The following is a 20051-nucleotide window of genomic DNA, read 5'->3' as shown; positions in this document are numbered from 1 at the left end:
TTAAATGATGTTTGATACTGTATCTCACAATTCATCATGTTCTGCATGCATTATTACATAATACAGCAGCAAGTATTATTATATTGCAATTATATTTTCAGCCAAAACTATTGAAGAATGCAAAAAATGATTGTCACACGTGATAATCTGAAGAAAGAATTCCAAGAGGAAAAAATACAGTGATAAATGTATATTGAAAAATATTAATCAACCACCTTTGCAACCACTCACTTCTGAGCATTCGTTGGCTTCAGCTAGAGCAGAGATAGGCAACCTATGCGGCATGTGAGCTGATTATCAGTGGCACTCACACTGCCCGGGTCCTGGCCACTAGTCCGGGGGGCTCTGCATTTTAATTTAATTTTAAATGAAGCTTCTTAAACATTTTAAAAACCTTATTTACTTTACATACAACAATAGTTTAGTTATATATTATAGACAGAGAAAGAGACCTTCTAAAAACATGAAAATGTATTACCGTCACATGAAACCTTAAATTAGAGTGAATAAATGAAGACTCAGCACAGCACTTCTGAAAGGTTGGAGACTCCTGAGCTAGAGTATCTGGACCTATATGTCCACACAGTTACATAGTTATTATAGATTGCTGTGGGATCTTTGGATGAAAGATGCTGTATGAGTGGTAGTTATTATTACAGGCAGGACTTAGAGTGCCCAGAAGAATAGAGGTTAAAATGAATATTACATAGGTAGGTATAATGCTCTGCTCATATAAAACACAGAACTGGAAAAAATATACAAACAACCTAGGACCTCCTACAAAGGATCTGGAGTTGTATTGTTCATGTTGTCTCTATTAGATCTAGATTTAAACCTATCTGAAACATTGTGGCCTGGAAAGATTAGCTAGCACATGGATAATACAGACTGTTTTGTTTTGTTTTGCCTTTCGGGTAATACACGTAGCCCTCTGTATCTGCAGTGACAGTGTTATATATCAATATGGACAATGAATCTATTGTATTATCTCCTGCAGAAGCAAGTCATGTCAGTGCTTGCTATTGATCCAAGAAACTCTTACCTGATTACTATAGTTTATTTATTTATTTATTCATTCAGTGAAACAAGAACCCACTGAGACAATCACTTATTTTCAAGGAGAATGGGAAAAAAGCCTTAAGCAGGTACTTTGTATGCTTACATTTCAGATAAATTAGCAGTTCAGTAGGAAAATAGATGAAGTTAGTAGAACCAGAAGAGTACTATATCTATATGAACCTAGGGCACTAATGCTTTTTCCCATTGACTTGACTGGAAGCTGCATCAACCCTAAGACAGCAAAGCACTGAAGTGTGTCACTATTATTTATTGTTAGTTTTATTACTGTAACACCTTGTAAGGAGGCGCCCTGGCTCCCCGTCGCACCTGAGGGGAACGAGCCAGAGCAGGCACCCCCGTGGGCAGAGCCACTACCGCCTGTTCCCGCCCCCCGGAAGTCAAGGGGCGGGACAGGAAGTATAAGAGCCAGGGCTCAGAGCTCAGTTCAGCGCTGGCCGCCGAGGAGGATGGACGTGGAGGCCCGAGCTCCCACTCGGCCCAGCCTACCTCAGGCCCACTACCCAGAGGAGCGCTGGCTGGAGCTGCCCCGGGCCCACTATCCAGAGGAGCGCTGGTCGGAGCTGCCCCGGGCCCACTATCCCGAGAAGCGTTGGCCCGACCTGCCCTGCGCCAGGTACCCCGAGGACTCCCAACCGCAATGACCCTGTGCCGGCTATCCAGAGGAGCCACCGGACCCTACTGCCTCCCAGGTTTCCGAGGAACCCATGGTCTGGGACCCGCCGACGTACGCCGAGGAAGGACAGGTACCGGGAAAAGGGGGAATTGGAAGTAGCCCGGGGGCGGCTGACCACAGTCAGGCCGCAGAGGGCCCCGAGCCTATGGTCGTCTGTATCGGCGATCCCTACTGATCACCTAGTCAGTGTGTTTCGGTGCGGATCCCCACTGACCGCCTTAGCGGCGACAGCCGCTACTAGGGCCCCGGGCTGGAACGCAGAGGAGTGGGTGGGCCTGCGTTCCCCCTGCCACCCGTAACCGGGTGGCAGTATCCCCCTTCATCCAGAGCTACAGTTTGTTTGCTGCGCTGCCCTGCTCCAAAGGGTCAGAGCCCCCTGAACTGTTTGCTGCGCTGCCCTGCTCCAAAGGGTCAGAGCCCCCTGAACTGTTTGCTGCTCTGCCCTGCTCCAAAGGGTCAGAGCCCCCTGAACTGTTTGCTGCGCTGCCCTGCTCCAAAGGGTCAGAGCCCCCTGAACTGTTTGCTGCCCTGCCCTGCTCCAAAGGGTCAGAGCCCCCTGAACTGTTTGCTGCCCTGCCCTGCTCCAAAGGGTCAGAGCTCCTAAACTGTTTGTTGCTCTGCCCTGTTCCAAAGGGGCAGAGCCCCCTGAACTGTTTGCTGCTCTGCTCTGCCCTGCTCCAAAGGGTCAGAGCCCCCCTGAACTGTTTGTTGCTCTGCCCTGCTCCAAAGGGGCAGAGCCCCGGACTGTTTGCTGCCCTGCCCTGCCTGAGGGCTTGGGGCCATAGACTTTGTTTGCTCAGCCCCTAAGCTGAGCCTGGACTGGGTGCTGCCTGCCCTGTCTAAGGGCCAGGGCCTATCGATTTTTGTTTGCTCAGCCCTCAAGTACGGGAGTGGAGCGTGAGCCGTCCGGCCGCCAGGAAGGAGGCGCCCTGGCTCCCCGTCGCACCTGAGGGGACGGGGCCCGAACGCACTGGCTTACACACCTAAGTTTAAAGTTCTTCACTGTGCCTTAAACTCATGCTTTTGTGGTTTACTGACTAGGAAATTACTTAAGCCCATGCTTAAAGCTAGACTGGGTTTTAGTGTTTTGCTGAATCAGACCCTAGAATAGTAATACATCTCACAAATTTCTTATATACATAGCTGACTTTAATGCCTTTCATTCAAATAAATTTAGATACAGATATATAGTAACTTGATATGCTATTTCTTAAACTTTTTAAATATTTAACTTCTGCCTTGGCTGAGCTACATAAACTCCTTAATGCCAAAACGTTGAAAAAAGTCAGTCAGTTAGAAAGCATTTTGTTCTGAATTAAAAACATGCAATGGATGTCTTCAGGTTTACACTACAACATGGCCTGGGGTTGCCCAGAGTAATTAGAGAAAATGGAACAGATCTTCAGCTAGTGTAAATCAGTATCACTTCACTGACTTCAGTGGAACCCTGGTGATTTACACTGGTAAAGGATCTGACCCAATAGCTCTAGGGCAATTTACAACTATTTCAAACTATTTGCTGGGCACCAGCCTGTCTACCTGGAAGTAGATCACAGGTAATATTTTCAAAAGAGGAACAGTAATTAATTAAACAAGGATTGAACAAATCCAGACCCTGTGGTTCAACACTAGCTCTCACATTTTTCAGCAGATTCTATGCTGTGAAGGGGACACCGAAGCATCTCAAAAGGAACCCCTTACTTGCATTTAGGTAATCCACATATACCTCCATGTTTTAATAAAACAATAAACATTAATAAATTATTATTAAAGTATTTACTTATAGCAGTAGTATCTAGAGGCCACAATCAAGACAAGGCACTGTACAAACTCCTGCTGGGAGATGTCCCCTAGCCTAAAGAGCTTACAATCTAATAGACAAGATAGACAAAGCGAGGGAGGGGAAACAGAGGCCAAAAGAGGTGAAATAACTTGCCCAAGGTGCTATAGGAGCACAGTGGCAGAGCCAGCTGTAGAATTCCAAGTCTTCTGATCCCTAGCACATTGCCCCAAATGCCTCCCATAACATCTGTCGTTTGCCTGCATCTCTCAACCCAGTTGATATGAGATATATGCTCTCCCCTAAACATGCTTAGTCTCACATGCATATCATTTCCTGACAGCATATTTGGAAGGCCCAATTTTTAATGAATCTGAACCACATTAACAATACTTCTGGCCTGAACAGAAGTGCTGGACTCTGCAATTTGGCCTCAGCCCATTTTTTGAAACGCTGTCACAGAGAATGCACCTGATGACTACTCAGGAGGTTGTTCTTCAATTACTTTCTAAAATTAAATGGGATTAGTAATAAATAAAGTGATGCATTACAGAGTTTTGAAGAACATAGCAGTCTGAGGTGCTCTGACAAACTGATTCTATTGCAGTGTTACTTTTCCCATGGGACATAACAAATTAAATGACAAAGCCAAGTAGAGAACAGTGATAAATCTCTGTTTGGACATTAATCAGCTTCCCTCTCATTTACTATATTCTATTTAATTAGCTGACTGTACACAGTTTGAACAATGAACCTTTCATTCAACAATCTCCATAACTGTAATTTAAATGGATTTCCTGAAAGTTGCCCTCCGGGCTTCAGAGACATGATTCCAAGAGCTCTGTGAACACTGTACATCTTATATAATGGAGAAAAATTCAAATCCTGCTCTGAGTTGTAATTAGATAATGGCAGGAGAAGGGGGGAAAAGGATCAGATGAACTGCAACTGGAGTAGGAGAAAAGTGCATTTGATATCACTGGAATACAGAGCTAGCACACAAACAAACAGCACCAAATGACAATTAAGGCATTAGACACTGTCTGGTAGGAAAATGAATATTCAAGTCAGAGACACTGCAATGAGAATCTGTAGAGAAAGCAGTAAGCTGATTGAAAGGTATAAAAGGCAATGGGATGATACAAACAGGAGCATACACCAGTAGTGGGAACCTTGACTCTGTAAAATTCAAACCAACACAGTTAAAGCAGTTTTTTCAGCCCCACCAAAAAACTGTCCAGCAGCCCCCCATTCCTTGTTGTCTAAGGAAACAAGCTGTGAAATACACACTCACTGGGTTGAGGTGGGTTTGTACTCGCTATGGCTAAGCCATGGTTCCACTGCTGCAGCCCATGCTAGTGCAACTGCACTGCTATTTATACTCACACTAGCTTGATGGGAGCTAGTGCAAGTGTGTGTATGTGAGCAGGGGAATCACGCCCCTAGCTTGTAGTGTGGGCACCCTTAGCATACAGAGTAGCTGTTGTTATGTATTCTGATGCAATGAGATTGCAGAGACCAAAGGTCATCTGCCATTTTGGAAGATGGGGATCTGGACTGCAGGGGACAGGACAGTGGCTGGCTGAAGCAGGTTCTGAGCCTCTCCTGACAGCTACTCTGCACCCTCAACTCCCATTCCTTTCAGCACCCCTGAAAAATGGAGCCCTTTGCAGACAAGCCTCCGGGCTAAAGACAGGTCCAACAAACAGGCCAGAAGGAGTCTTAAGGAGCATCGTCGTATCAATACACCCCAAACCCAAGGATGACCCCAAAGACCACCATGAAATGAAGTAGTAACAATTTAGTAATGGCACCTGTGGAAGCCCAGTAGAATGAGGGCAGCAGTAAGTGCAAGGGTGCTCTGTAGAACAAGTTGATGTTTCCCTCATGGAAAACATTGCTCGTGATTACCGTAAATGGGACTGATTTATGAATTAATACTTGACCACAGTACAAAGAATGCTGAGTCAACTGATGCCATTAACAGCTGAACTATATTAAATTAAAAGCTATATCTGCTTACTATTACATAAGAGGAAAAGCCAAGAGTGGAAAAAACCTGGAATTTGGCAACGTCATTTAATCACATCTGGCAATTTTCTAGTCAGAGGGATTATTGCTGCTGGATATTAGGATTTTAGAAAGTAGATCAAACAGAGAAATTAGAGCAAGCTAGACTCAGGAAAAAAGAGTCCAATATATTTATTTATTTGTTTATTTATCACTATGTGTTCACCTTTCACGATGATTATAAGCATACTTCACAAAGTTGTGTTTGGCACAGTTCCTTTGGAGTAAAGATTGTTTAATGCTAGGATTAGAACAATTCTAATTCAAGTTAGGGTTAGTGATGGCTGACTCTCAAAAGTTCAAATGGGTATCAGATAAACATCCAGGAGCTTAGATTCTTATGCAAAGTTTACCTGAACTATCTGTACCTTGAAAACCTGGCATAAATAAGATTTTCTTGTGAAATGTACGTCAGTTCTGCTTAAACAACGTAAGAACAGCTTTTGGCAAGCTATTATGGCATTTCCTGTTCCAAGAAACCTTGAAGTGAAAAACATTACAAAATGTGAGAAGGAAGTTATGTGCAAGGTTGGTTTTGATAGGGGATGAAGGCTCATAGGCGTGAAGGGGATTATTTTACCAAATCATTACTCTACCTTTTGCTAATTAATGTTAAACATGTAGGGCAACATTTGGCAAGTCTCATAAATTTATCATGTGAAGGATGGATTCCATATAGATCACACAGTGAGATCAAGCAAGTTTCATAGATGAACCATGCCATCAGAACATAAGAATGGCTATACAGGGTCAGACCAATGGTCTATCTAGCCCAATATCCTGTCTTCCAACAGTGGCCTGTGCCAGATGCTTCAGAGGGAGTGAACAGAACAGGACAATTTATCATGTGACCCATCCTTTCATCCAGTCCCAACTTCTAGCAGTCAGAGGTTTAGGGGCACCCAGAGCATGGAGTTGCATCTCTGACCATCTTGGCTAATAGCAATTGATGGACCTGTACTCCATGAACTTATCTAATTCTTTTTTGAACTCGGTTATACTTTTGGCCTTTATAACATTATGTCCAAATACTGCGAAGAGGTCCACTACAGACATGTAGTAGAATGAAATCGGAGGTTTTTAAGAACAGGTTGAACAAACATCTGTTCTGCACAGGGGACTGGACTTAATGACTTCTCAAGGTCCCTTCCAGCCCTACGTTTCTAGATTTCTATGAAGTTTCCAGAGGAGATGGGGAATGGATGAGGAAAAGGCGTGCAGATCCTGTTATCAAGACTGGGCAAAATTAAACTGAGAGCACTTCCTCACTTTGGTCTATTCTATTCAAGTGATGCCAGCCCAGTTATGTGGATCAGTTGCTCCTGTTGAGGGAAATTTTCTGGAGAGTGCAAAGGGTCACCTTCACATAGAAATTCAGGAATCTGTCAGTACTATTCAAAAGAGAAAGCTTGGCTTGGAGCAGGTAGATAAAAAGTAAATAATGAAAGAACCTATTTGTTTAACGCAACCTCTCCTTTAATGTGAAGAACAATTTTGTTATTATTATTATTTGTATTATCATAGAGCATAGGCATCCTAGTCACAGACTAGGACCCCATTGTGCTGGGTGTTGTACAAACCCAGAGCAAAAAGATAGTCTCTGCCCACAAGGAGCTTACAATGTAAGTAACAATGTACCCAGCACCGTGGTATCCGAGTGCCTTCTAGTGCTCCACTCAGCAATACGGGTAGCATCAATTACTTGTGATTCAATCTTTCTGTCTTTCTCTGCCAAGGCAGATAATTGGGTGTGGAATTTCTTTTATAGTTTGTTTATTAGTGCTGTTCTAGGTGTTTTTATTAGGGGATGCACGGCCAAAGAAGTGTGCCTTGCACTTTGAATGCAAAATGGCAAGGTCTCAGATAGCCCAAGCCAAACACAGAGCAATAGATATGGGTACACTCTTAGTGGAAATTAGCCTAGTAAGTATATAGCCACCTTTTGAAATGCATTAGGATTTTAGCTGGTCAAAGGCCTATGTGTTGACTTAGAATTAATGTGACTAATATACATATACAACATTTCAATAAACTTAACTGCGTCGATCTGAAAAATAGTCATATGTAATTTACAAACTTCTATGGAAACCTGAGATTCACTCCTACAAGCCAGGCTCTTCACAGCTAAACCCAGGGAAGTAATTTTTCTTTAGAAGTCTACAGCTGGCCTTGATGTTAAAAACATGCTGCCAGTCCATATTTCCAGTTTGAAGTCAAGATTTTAAATGCCTTTGGACAGCTATAAATGTCATAAGTCACATATCAAAGTGTTTTATTTTCCACCCTGAGTACCGGGAATAATAGTTATACTTCTCAGTTCATATTATGCTGAATTTTTCATGATATCTGAAAAATAGACTTAAGGACTTGTCTACACGGGGAGCTATTCCAAAATATCTATTCCTGATTAACTTCATTTATGGATGCTCTTATTCCTGAATAAGAGTGCCTTACTCTGAATCAGTTTAATTCACTTGGTTTAAATTAATCCAAAATAAGGCACCTGTATTCTAGAATAAAAAAAGAGTCCACACATGGAGTTAATTGGGAATAGTTAATTTTATATTTAAATTCATACTTCATTCTGGATTAATTTTCATGGTGTAGACAAGCCCTAAGGGTATATTTCTTTTTCTAACCCTGACATCCTGCCACTCACAAATCAATAAAAATCCCCATCTGCATGACTTTTTGAGATCCCATGAAAAGAACAGCCTCAATCTTCAGATCAGCTTCCAGGAACCGTAAGACAAATTTGTCCCTGAATTAATTGACTTAAATGGAGCTCCAACTAAGCAGCGAGGCAAAGCCTAATTTAGTTCAACCAAAATGGCAAACCATCTGTACTTTGTCTAATCCAACTTGGGAAAACTGGGACCTTTTCCAACCTCAGAGTCTGCAAATCTATAGGAACTGGTTTTGATTTAAAAAAAAAAAAGGCAAATCCATTCGAACAATAACTAGAAAGCTGATGAAATTTCAAAAGCGACAAAGAGTCCTGTGGCACCTTATAGACTAACAGATGTATTGGAGCATAAGCTTTTGTGGGTGAATACTCACTTTGTCAGATGCACGTACATCAGATGCATGTACATGAGTATTCACCCACGAAAGCTTATGCTCCAATACATCTGTTAGTCTATAAGGTGCCACAGGACTCTGTCGCTTTTTACAGATCCAGACTAACATGGCTACCCCTCTGATACATGGAAATTTCATGCACTTTAGTTCTCTTATCAGATTTCTCTTATGTCCTGGTTGTCTTAACCAGGCCAGAATTAATATAAGCACAGTCTTTGTCATCATGTTTCTGTATTTCCACTTTCAGTCTTGGCTGTAACTACCAAGAGCACTTAAAATTTAATTTAGATATTTAATAAAATAAAGCTAATGTAGCTTTTTTAAACAGTAAAAACTAGGTTCAGTGTGTGACATGAGTCTGAATCAAACCAGCAGTCAGCCTGCAATAAAATGAGTAGTGAAACTCTCCCAAGCGCCATCCATAATTCAAGAATCACCCATTCAGGAGTCCAACACTTACCTCCCTTAATAAAACTAAGTTGGAAAATAAAGCATGACTTTTTGTCCAGGAAAAATATTGTTCTTGTCAACATACCAAGTTCTGGAATTAGGTCAAGAGAGACAGCCGTGAATTTACTTGGAGAGCCATATATTTAGTGATGTGCTTAACAATCATAGAATCAACTATGTTTGGCACAATAAATGTGTTGAAAATCTGCCAGAGTCCAAAGATTAATTTCAAAATATATTTCTTAAAACAAACAAAAAACCAACAACCCCAGCTGAGCAACATGAAGCCAAAAAGCTATGAATAAAGAGAATGATGAAGAACAGTCTTTCTACCTATTAAGGAATTTTAAGAATTGTAAAAACAGAAAAAAGTTGAATCAAAACCACAGTTGGCTTCAATATCATGGAAAAATGATTCCACACAGCTCTAACCACTTGGTTGTTGTTTTTTTTTACTTTAATATCTGATTGCAAAGGCATGCAGACATTGTGTGTGCCATATACCAAAATTCAAGGGATTGTAAAGGACAAGAAGGTAACTGAGGTCTGAATGAAATATCAAAGTATCAGAAGTATAGATTAAAACATTCTATGTATATTAGTGTCTCTGGAACAAATGTAATGACAAGTGGCACATGTGCCCCAAGAATGACATCTTATTTGCTTGGTTTCCAGAGAGAGGAAAGAGAGTTGTTCATATGATTTTCTGAAGACTAGCATAGCATGAGCAATTGTAGGCTCACTGTTCGCCTACCAGTTACCAGAGGATGTTCTGGCTAGCTGCATTTCATAATGTTTGTTTATCGTAAGTGACCCATTCACCAGTTGCTGAGATTTAGACTCTCACTGCTAATGCAACAAGAGGCCTGGTGGTCATGACACATGTAAGTGTTATTTTTCTAATTTACAGCACTTGACTGGTCTTTTACTTATAAACCATCTCTATGTTGAGGCCAAGTTCCATTCTGGCCTCCAGCCTCTGGAACCTGATTACAACCAATGTATTGCTTGGATTGTGAGTCAGCACAATCTCATGCCAGATCTCTTGAGCCATCCCTTTGCAGACATCTGGGTTGAGACTTTCCAAGCCAAATAAGGATTTAGCCACAAAGTTCCCATTAATTTCAATGGAAGCTATTGTGACAAAGTTCCTCCTCTACCTTGGTGGGTCATGCGCTTATTGGCGGATTTGTTCACCTCAGTGATCTTCCCCTCTTGCGGAACCCACAGTCTGGGTCAGCTCCTCCTGTGTCTGATCAGGAGTTGGGAGGTTTGGGGGAAACCCGGGCCTGCCCTCTACTCCGGGTTCCAGCCCAGGGCCCTGTGGATTGCAGCTGTCTATAGTGCCTCCTGTAACACCTGCATGACAGCTACAACTCCCTGGGCTACTTCCCCATGGCCTCCTCTAAACACCTTCTTTATCCTCACCACAGGACCTTCCTCCTGGTGTCTGATAACGCTTGTCCTCCTCAATCCTCCAGCAGTACATTCTCTCACTCTCAGCTCCTTGCCTTCTTGCTCCCAGCTCCTCACACACGCTCCTTCTCCTCTGGCTCCTCCCTGCCTGACTGGAGTGAGCTCCTTTTTAAACCCAGGTGCCCTGATTAGCCTGCCTTGATTGGCTGCAGGTGTTCTAATTAAAGTAGCTATCTCTACTGCCTTCTAGAAAGGTCTTAATTGGCTCCAGGTGCCTTGATTAACCTGGAGCAACTGCCATTTGGTTACCAGGGTAGCCTGGGGCTAACATACCTGTTTCTCAGTACTTTACTGTAGCCATCTGGCCTTGCCCCATGTAGTTTAGTCTCCTAGTTAGCTCTGACAGTCTCAGCTTTTCAACCTCTTATTGATAAATAATTCTGGTATAAACTTCCCCCTTCCTATGTTAATTTCCTTCAAGCTTTCAAAAGCAGAATAAAAAGGGAATGGTGGCGATTTTACATTTCTCTTAATTGTATTTTAAGCTGATCAAGCACAAAAGGAACATGGATCACGTGGCTGTCTTTTGTTTTGTTATATAAAATGATTTAGGAAGGCATCCAGAAAAATCCCTGATTTCTGTAACAAGGAGAACTAATTTATTAATCCACGCTAAGAATTCCATTACAGACTGTAAATATAATTCACATGTCAAGCGGCTGGCAATAATAGAAACAAAGTAGAGCAGATATAGCATGTACATGAGAAACATCAAACCTTGACAATACGGTATAATTTACTTTTATATAGGGTCCTCAGTGCACAATATTGCAAAGAGCTACATAGTGAACTAAATACAAAAGGAGGAAGGCAAGAGAGGATGATTCAGAGGGAGGCAGGGACAGAGTATAAAAGGCCAGCACAAAGAGTGACTCCCAAATGTAATGGAGAGTCATAAGAAGAGGAAAGAGAAGAATCGGTTAAGATAATAGAAGCTTAGTGAGCGAGAAAATATGAAATAAGAGAACTTTCAGGTGGAATGTGTCCATGGAAAAGCTTATAATATTGGGAGTGCAAATATAAACTAAAAATAAATACCTGCAAAAAATCTATTCTATGTAAATGAAGTGTCAACGGAGCTGTCAATATTGGAAGTATTCACTTTGTACAAGTATCCTTCTCTTCTTACCTACCTACAGGCCTTTTTAAAAATTCATAGAGAGAGAGAGAGAGAGAGAAAGAGAATCCAGACATCCTACATGGTATCAGATTATTGTCAATGGCCTATAACTATGTAGCCATATCAGGATACCCCTGAGATATTACTTGTGAAAGAAGTTGAAGGGAGCTCATAAATTCTTTTGTGTTTGCAGGTACGAAGATGGATTAAGAGCCCAATGGTCAGCATGGAAAAGCACCAGAATACCAGCCTCAAATATACAGGGCCCACTGTGATGCACATACCTCAAGGGGAGCCAGAGCTTGAGTCTTTACTATGCCAGACATGCTTGGGTGACCACTCTTTTCAACGAGGGATTGTTCCTCAGGAGGCAGAGTCGTGTTCCTGGGAAAGCCACAGAAGTTGCAAAGTAAGCTAGCCTCTTCTTCACTAAGGACTAAATAATGATCAAGCAAGTGCAGGATGGATTTCTGATGGCGAAAGCCTAGAGAGTATTTATGGAAGAAGGGTTTGTGGCATCTTAGCCTTTTCTATCAATTTCCATTTAGAATACATTTGGAGTACTTATAGTTATTGTGCTTACAATTGTAGATGAGGTGGGACTGATATACCAAACCCAAATTGATATTATTATTTGGTATGTGCAAAACTCAGGAGTCACTATGAGCTTAATCCAAAGACCACTGAAGTCAATTGAAGATTCCCATTTAATAGACTTCATTGGATTTTTCATTACTGAAGGGAGTAAACTACTGGAAATTATGTTATAGATTGCAAGTTCTTTGGGGCAGGGCCTATCTTTTGGGGTCCTCATGCTCTTAGACATTGCAGTAATACATAATAATTTATCATTTTGATAACTTTAAGGAAAATCTAAGGAGAATTAGTACCTTTGAGCACCTGAAATGCAGGAATTTTGCGGAGAATTAAATCAAACTCCTGACTCTCCAAACCTACAATGTCAGGATTTATTGGTGATTCATGGGCACACATTTTAGATAGTAGCTTTTCCTTTTTGTGCTGAAAGATCTTATATGTTGTAATGGCTATTTTTAAAAATATCCCCATGATGCAACACCGAGGAATAATAATAACAACAAGAAATTACCAAAGAGAATTCCAGAAATGTGTTTATTATTATTAAGATGGTGTTGCTTGTTGCAAAAGATGTCATACATTGCATAATTGTACTGGTTATTTAATAATAGCAAATAATATTTATATGGACTTTTCATCCATAGATATCAGTATAGATAAGTATAATTATCCCCTTTTACAGAGGGAACAGCAAGGTTAAATTAAGTTAAGGTAAAAACTTGACCAAGATTATCCAGAGCATCTTTGGCTGAGCTGGGAACAGAACCCAGAGAACCTGAGAAAATTTGTATTCTGTATCTGTGCTGCAACAGGTTACATTCTGTCAATTTGCTGTATTTCACATTCGTGCTATATAGTCTAACTTGGATTGTAATAACACTTTAAACTTATATAGCATCTTCCATCTGAGGAACTCAAAGTGAATTGATTTAGTCTCACAATGTCCAGGAAAGTGAGGTAAGTATTATTTCCCTATTTTACAGTAACTGAGGCAAGGAGAGATAAAGCAACCTTCCTAAGTTCATATGGGAAGTCTGTAGTGGCGCTAGGAACAGAACAGTGGAATACTGGTTTCCTCATTCTCACTCTGATGCCTTAATGTCGAGACCATCCTTTGTCTCCCAAGCAGCATGGAGCAGGGACTGTGACTTTCTCTATAGACCAATTGCACTGATCACACTGTCAGGATTCAATAAGTAATAAGAATTTTGCTTAGGATGTTTTTCCATAATCTGATGTACTGATTCACTGTGCCAAACTGTGTAGTAGTTTACACTCCATGCAGCTTCACTGACTACTGTAACATTGCACTGGCTGAGTCTAAATCAGCACAGAATTTGGCTCATTGTCTGAAATTGCTGCTTTATCAAAGAAAGAGGGAATTTTTCTGCACCTGTACAATCTGCCAGTTGACTTTATCCATCAAAATGCATGTGGTGAATGATACAGTGTACACTTATAAGTATAAAATGATTAGTCACGTAGAGCCAAATTTTCTCTCAGTTATGTCAGTGCAATGGGGTTGTACCAGTGTAACAGAGAGTAGAATTTTGCCCAGATTGTTGTCAAGATATGTACTTAGTCGCTTAGGAGGGAAGGAAATAGGTAGGTCTGAGATTTAGTGAGATGACCTTAGGCAGTCAAAGATGCAACCCTTCTTTAAAACATTATTTTCAAGTGAAGAAAAGAATATTAAAAATGAATTTCTATAATTTGGACCCTCCTTCAGTTGCAAGTCATTTGTATGTGGAAAATCCAAACATCAGGAAACAAAGGTATATTCAGAAGCAATAGCTCTTGATGAAAATGTTCACACAGATAGAACACAAAAACCACACAGAACCTGCAGGAATCTGAACACAGAGACCATAGCTAAACAAATAAGCATAGTTCCAACTAGGGAGCTGAGCAAATGTGACAAGGATGTCCCTGACTAGCATATACTCAGGCACCATCACAAAAAATCACAGCAGAACATTCTTCATGACAGATACACTGCATCTTGACATGGACAAGGGGAGAGAGAAAATTAAAATAACACAAATAATGAAGCACACTATCCCACAAATGGCCAGTAAAAACTATTACAGTGAAACATACTTACAAGTTGAAAAATTAAATACGCCTTCATTAACTGAAAATGAATTTTGTGCAGGCTGAAGCTTTAAAAAATTAAAACATGAAGACAGGATTCTGCAAATCATTATGTCTGCAGTGAATTATATGCATTTGTGTGCAGTTACATGAAAGAGTCTCACAACTGATTTTCATTAGGTTTGCACATGCATATGGGACAGTTTTAGCTGAATGAGGATTTCCTCAGCCCTTTCTGTCTCTCTAGACTACTAAAAGGTGCTTAGTCAGCAGTGGGAGTCAGCAGCAAAAGGACATTTTACATGTTGCTTTGGAAACCAGGTAGTTTGGTAAGACAGTCCTTGGATAAAGTTATCCTAAAGAGTCTTTTAACTGCTTTACTGCACACAGAGTCTGATGTGATTAAATCTAAGGTAATTGCCTTTTTCTTATAGCAAAAGCACACAGTAAGTTTTTAGTAACAAAGACTGCATGCAGCTCCACGGCTGAATCTGACCTACTGCTCCTTTTCAGGCTTAAATAAAGCTGCTGGGTCAGATTCTCTTCAGGTTTACAACTGCATTAATATGTAATAACTCCATTGATTTTAAACCAATAAACTTAGATGGTATTACTCCTTATTTAAGTAAGGGCAGAACTTAGTCTCTATTAACGCCACAAATAGTGTAAATTGATGCTTGTTGTGTGTCAGCTATAAATAACTTCTGATTTGTTTCCTCTTCTTTCTATCTCTCTCAATATTATTAGCAGACGCCCCAACCATGACTGTAGTGTCCTTACGCTATTCACAGTAAAACACACAGTAAAAATCCCATTCACCCTGTACTTTTACTCAAAGACAAATGTGTTAATAAAGTGATCAGCTGTGAAAGATTACCACCCATAAAGGCTTATTCAAGACAATACCTTTACCATATCTCTAACTACTCTGATCAGTTTCAAGAAGTCACTATTAAAAAGCACACCTGAGTAAACAACATGACACTACAGAACACAGTTCTGTATTTTGTTTCTATTCGAACCAGTATACCTTTTCTAATGCCAGTATAACATATATGAGGTAGTATCGAGACTCAAAATGTTTAAAATACTGAGATTTCAATGATTATATACTGCCATCTTATTCTCCTGGGTTTTCTACTAAGTCGCATTCCGTTTGAACCTCATATGTGACTACTGTTGTTAACACCATTAAATCGCCTCCATAATTTGAGTAACACAATAATGGTTTGTCATCATTTGAGAACACTCCAGTGTGGACTAGATAATTCTCAAGAAACTATCACGGGACAAATAAGCTAAATTACATAAGACTTTAACAGGGGTATGTTTTCCTTGTTACCGAACCAGAATGATTGTATAGGCACATTTATCCATTCTAACAGAACTGAGTCTTCCATATGCTTTTACGTACTGTAAGCAATGTAAAGCTTATCATGCAATCAAGTGTAGCTTACTAATAATTTTGCTTTTAAAATGAGTCTGCAGCATTATATAATAACTGTTATTGTAAATAAGCCGCTTTTGAAAGAGCTGACAAAACAAGTTTTAAAACCAGTTTAACATTCTGGCACATGGTTAAGGCTAGCATGGCAAAATTTGGCTGTGTTTTAAATCTCTCAAGTGAGAATGTACCACTCTTGAGTCAGCTCGGGTAAACGTTACTCAAACCATGGATGATGACAGACACATGCCATTTATGCCAGAACATTTTAGTTGAAAAATCCACTGTGCTGTTGTCATGCAAGTGTGCAGGGCTATTAATCATCTCCTGCTATGGAGGACTCTGACTCTTGGCAATGTGTAGGACATAGTGGATGTCCTACAGTGGGGTTCCCAAACTGTAGTGGGACCATAGACAGCAGTCATATCCCTATTTTGGCGCCTGACCACCTTGTCACAGAATACATCTTTGAGCTACTTTTCTGTGGTTATGCAAGCATTGTTGGATCTCTGGGGATGCTTCACCAACATCAGTGTAATAGCTGGGCGGGGAAGGTGCATGATACTCACACCTTTAAGAACAACGAACTGTTCATAAAGTTACAAGCAGGGACTTTCTTTCCCTAGTGGTGGCTAATGCTAGTAATGATCTTGGGCAACTCAGCTTAACCATTGCTCACCTGGCTCAGGAAGCCATACATCATCTACCTTGACACATCAAGGAAAGGTTCAACTACCAGCTCACCAAGTGCAGAATGACAGTTGAATGTGCTTTTTTGATAGATTGAAGGCCTGCTGGCATTATTTACTCACAAGGTTGGATCTCAGTGAAAAAATGGTTATAGCTTGCTGCTGCGTGATGCATAACATCTGTGACGCAAAGGGGCAAAAGTTGCCGCCTGCGGGGTGGAGGTTGTCCTTAATGTCACCCAGTGTGGAGTGGTAGTGGCAGGGATGTGACCCCCTGATGCCATGTGGAATGTTGAGGGAAGGGGGGAGGTGCTGGAATTGAGTTCCCCGTGGACTGCAATGGAGGCCCGGGATTGATTGTTTAACCTGAAGGTCCACCAGAGTCTGAAGCATCTTTGTTTGCTTGCACCATTATGTTGGTACATCTCCCTCTCCTTTTCCTGCTTCAGCTCCTGGGGCACTCTCCTGTCTGGTCTTTCCTTCTCCATACAGTCTGAAATATTCACCCTCCAGGTCCTCTGTTCACAGTCTGATGCAGCACTTGCTCATTGAACACGTCATCCCAAGTCCTCTTCTTTGTCCTCATCTGGCTCACACATTCCACAGGTGCGGAGGAGGAATCCCTCAAGACTGCTACAGCAGCCACTGCAGATAAAACCCACAGAGGTACCAATGTCAGTTTAGTCACAAGGGAAAGTGAAAGTTAAAATTCAGAACAACTTTCCCCTGCTCTGCTAAAGTTTTAAACAAGATGTGCTTATTGACACTTCTGCCTCCAAGTGCTTGTGCATGGAGCAACTCACAGCCCCCACCATAGTGAGTATGGCCCTCCAAGAGCGAGGGAAATGAAGAGGGAATTTCTTGGGATTGCATGAAACTATGGGTATAGGGCAATAGCACTGAATACTGCCACCATTTTCCACAGGGGGTGGTGATTTTAGCTGATCTCACACCTGAGGGTGACAAAGGCACCGAGAGCACATCTACTACTGCTATCCTGAAGTTGCCCATATGCTGCTACTCTGATTACTGCAATGGTGCCTGATAAAGTTATTACTGACTCGCATGGGAAAGTGTCCTGCCACAGAAGAAGAAATTAGGCTGCCATCCCTAGAAACCTCAGGAGAGGACTGCATAGTACCTCCTTGAAAGTGTATCGAGATCTCTCAGGAGGATTCAAGGGACATCCCTGGGTACATAAGCAAACTGTTCTTCATGGGTCCCCCTGCCTAACTCTATGGAGGAATGAAAAGCAAATAACAATTCTACCTTTTGTTGTTGTACCACTGCCCCTTCTAGCATGAGTAAATTAAGGAAAAGTTGATAGTTATGTCTTATTATGTTGGGAGCACCATGACATTGTAATGGGAAATACATGTATTCACTTACCTGAGGCTCCTTCCCATGCTGGGCTCATCCATGCTCAACTGCTGGACTGTGGTGGGGTGTCAAACAGGTCCGTCCCAGCTAGTGGCATAGTTGGACCCCTCAGTGACATGTGCCCCATCCTCCTCATATTCTTCATCCTAGCTGTTCACAGCAGGGGCCTGAGACTCAGGCTTCTCTGAGGCATCCATGGTGCTGTGGGGGCCGGTGGTAGGGTCTCCACCAACAATGGCATGCAACTTTTTATAAAAGTGTCAGGTGTGTGGCTTGGTACCAGACTGACTGTTGGTCTCTCTGGACTACTGACTGGACTATATCTACTGCAGTTCCTTTGCTTTCATACTGATGATCCCTGTCGTATTTCTTCTCCTCCATTCTCTGTGCAATCTGCTCATGGATGTCCACATTTCTATGGCTGATCCATAGCTGTGCCTACACGGCCTCTTCTCCCCACTGGCCCAGGATATCCAATATCTCCAGGCTACTCTATGCCAGAGCACAGTATGGTCAGCTGGGCCGTTGCACACAACAACTGAGAGTTGCTAGGTGTGCTCACCAAGATGAACTATCAGGAAAAGACACTTCAAAAATTCATGAGGTTTTAAACAGGGTGTATGGGGGGGCTTCCAGTCTCTGTTACCCTCGGCAATGGAGTTCACAATTGTCACCAGAGTGGTTAGCGTCAGGTATTGTGGGACAGCTGCTGGAGGACTGTTAGGATTCACATAGATAATGCAGTACCTATACTCACGCTGCATTAGTACATTGACCATGGCTCAATATCACTCAGGAAGGTGGTGTTACTGCATCGCCAAAACAGGGCACTTTCATTGGTGGGAGACAAATTAAAATGCGGACACATGTACAACTAGGTCAACACAAGGTGACTTACGTGGACCTAATTTTGTAGTGTAGACCAGACGTACGGTTGCTATAGCAGAGGAAATTGAAAATATTGGGACTATTTAGTTTGGAAAAGCGAGCTCTGACCCATAAGAGTGAAATACATTGAGATGATTAGCTGGGCATTTCCATTGCCCCTTTTCATAATACGTGAACAAGGGAACAGCCAATAAAGTTAAAAGGGAACAAATTTAAAACTAATACAGGAAATATTTTTTATACAATACATAATTAACTTGTAGAACTCAAAGCCACAAATATTATTATTATTATAGTAGGATGGAAAAAAAGATTAGACATTTATGTGGCTAAAAAAATGATAATCGACAGTCACACTAGCCAGAAAATGTCTAAGGGATATCAACACTCATAATTCAAGACACAATCTAACCACTAAGGCCCAGATTCTCAATACCTTTGAGGATCTATGCTGAGCTGCCTGAGGTTGGGGGAATAATCTTCCCATAAACATGAAATTTAATAATTCCCCATTATGATGGTTTCACAACTTCCTCTGATGTACCCAGTCGATGTACCCAGTTGCTGCTGGAGAGAGGATATTGGACAAGCTGGTCTGCTATTGCATATATGAGCATTGTAATCCTTATGTTCCTAGTATTCTGTCGCCTTTATTTTACTTTTTATCATCAACAAGTAAAATCAGATATAATCAGATAAATTCCAGAAATATATTACAGTGTTCCATAAAATCTAAAAGTAGACTTAGAAGAGTGAAGTGTTCAATATGCTTTTGGATAAGCAATTAGACTGTTCAATGAGAGTACTTTATTTTGTTCTTTTTATTCAATAAACCTGGCTGCAAAGAATTTACATTATCTGGGTTATCCTAAGTGCAAACCATGACTTAAGTCTGCAAATGGAAAACTCAGTTTTGCAGACATTGCTCACAGCTATTTCCTAAATAGTTGGTTTCTAGTTGACTGGACTAAAGCTTTTTAGCTATTGATATAAATGTCTTACTAATAGGTTTTTGATGGAATTTGTGACTGAGTACATCTGAGTGCATCTCTATGCCCGGATGCATGCGTCTGGATCCATGTGTATCTGTGCCTGCTCATATGTGTTATTTACCTGTGAAAGTGCATGTGTGTGAGCACACAGGAACAACATTGATTAAAATGTGGCTTTATTGAAGATCCTATTGCTTTAGACAGAACAAAAGCTTTTTCCATTTTCTTCTTTGCTGA

General features: G+C 41.3%; 1 long non-coding RNA gene across 1 annotated transcript in view; it reads right to left on the bottom strand.

The window, feature by feature from the left end:
• LOC116827546 (uncharacterized) overlaps positions 1–12098 on the bottom strand; it is a 179481-nt gene extending 167383 nt beyond the window's left edge. The window contains exon 1 of the long non-coding RNA XR_004374338.2: positions 12015–12098. This is a non-coding gene — a long non-coding RNA (uncharacterized LOC116827546). The remainder of the gene's footprint in view (positions 1–12014) is intronic.
• Positions 12099–20051: the final 7953 nt, after the last annotated feature.

The sequence above is a fragment of the Chelonoidis abingdonii genome, chromosome 3, assembly GCF_003597395.2.
Source record: "Chelonoidis abingdonii isolate Lonesome George chromosome 3, CheloAbing_2.0, whole genome shotgun sequence".
Lineage (NCBI taxonomy): Eukaryota > Metazoa > Chordata > Testudines > Testudinidae > Chelonoidis > Chelonoidis abingdonii.
This window is presented reverse-complemented; position numbering and strand designations above follow the sequence as displayed.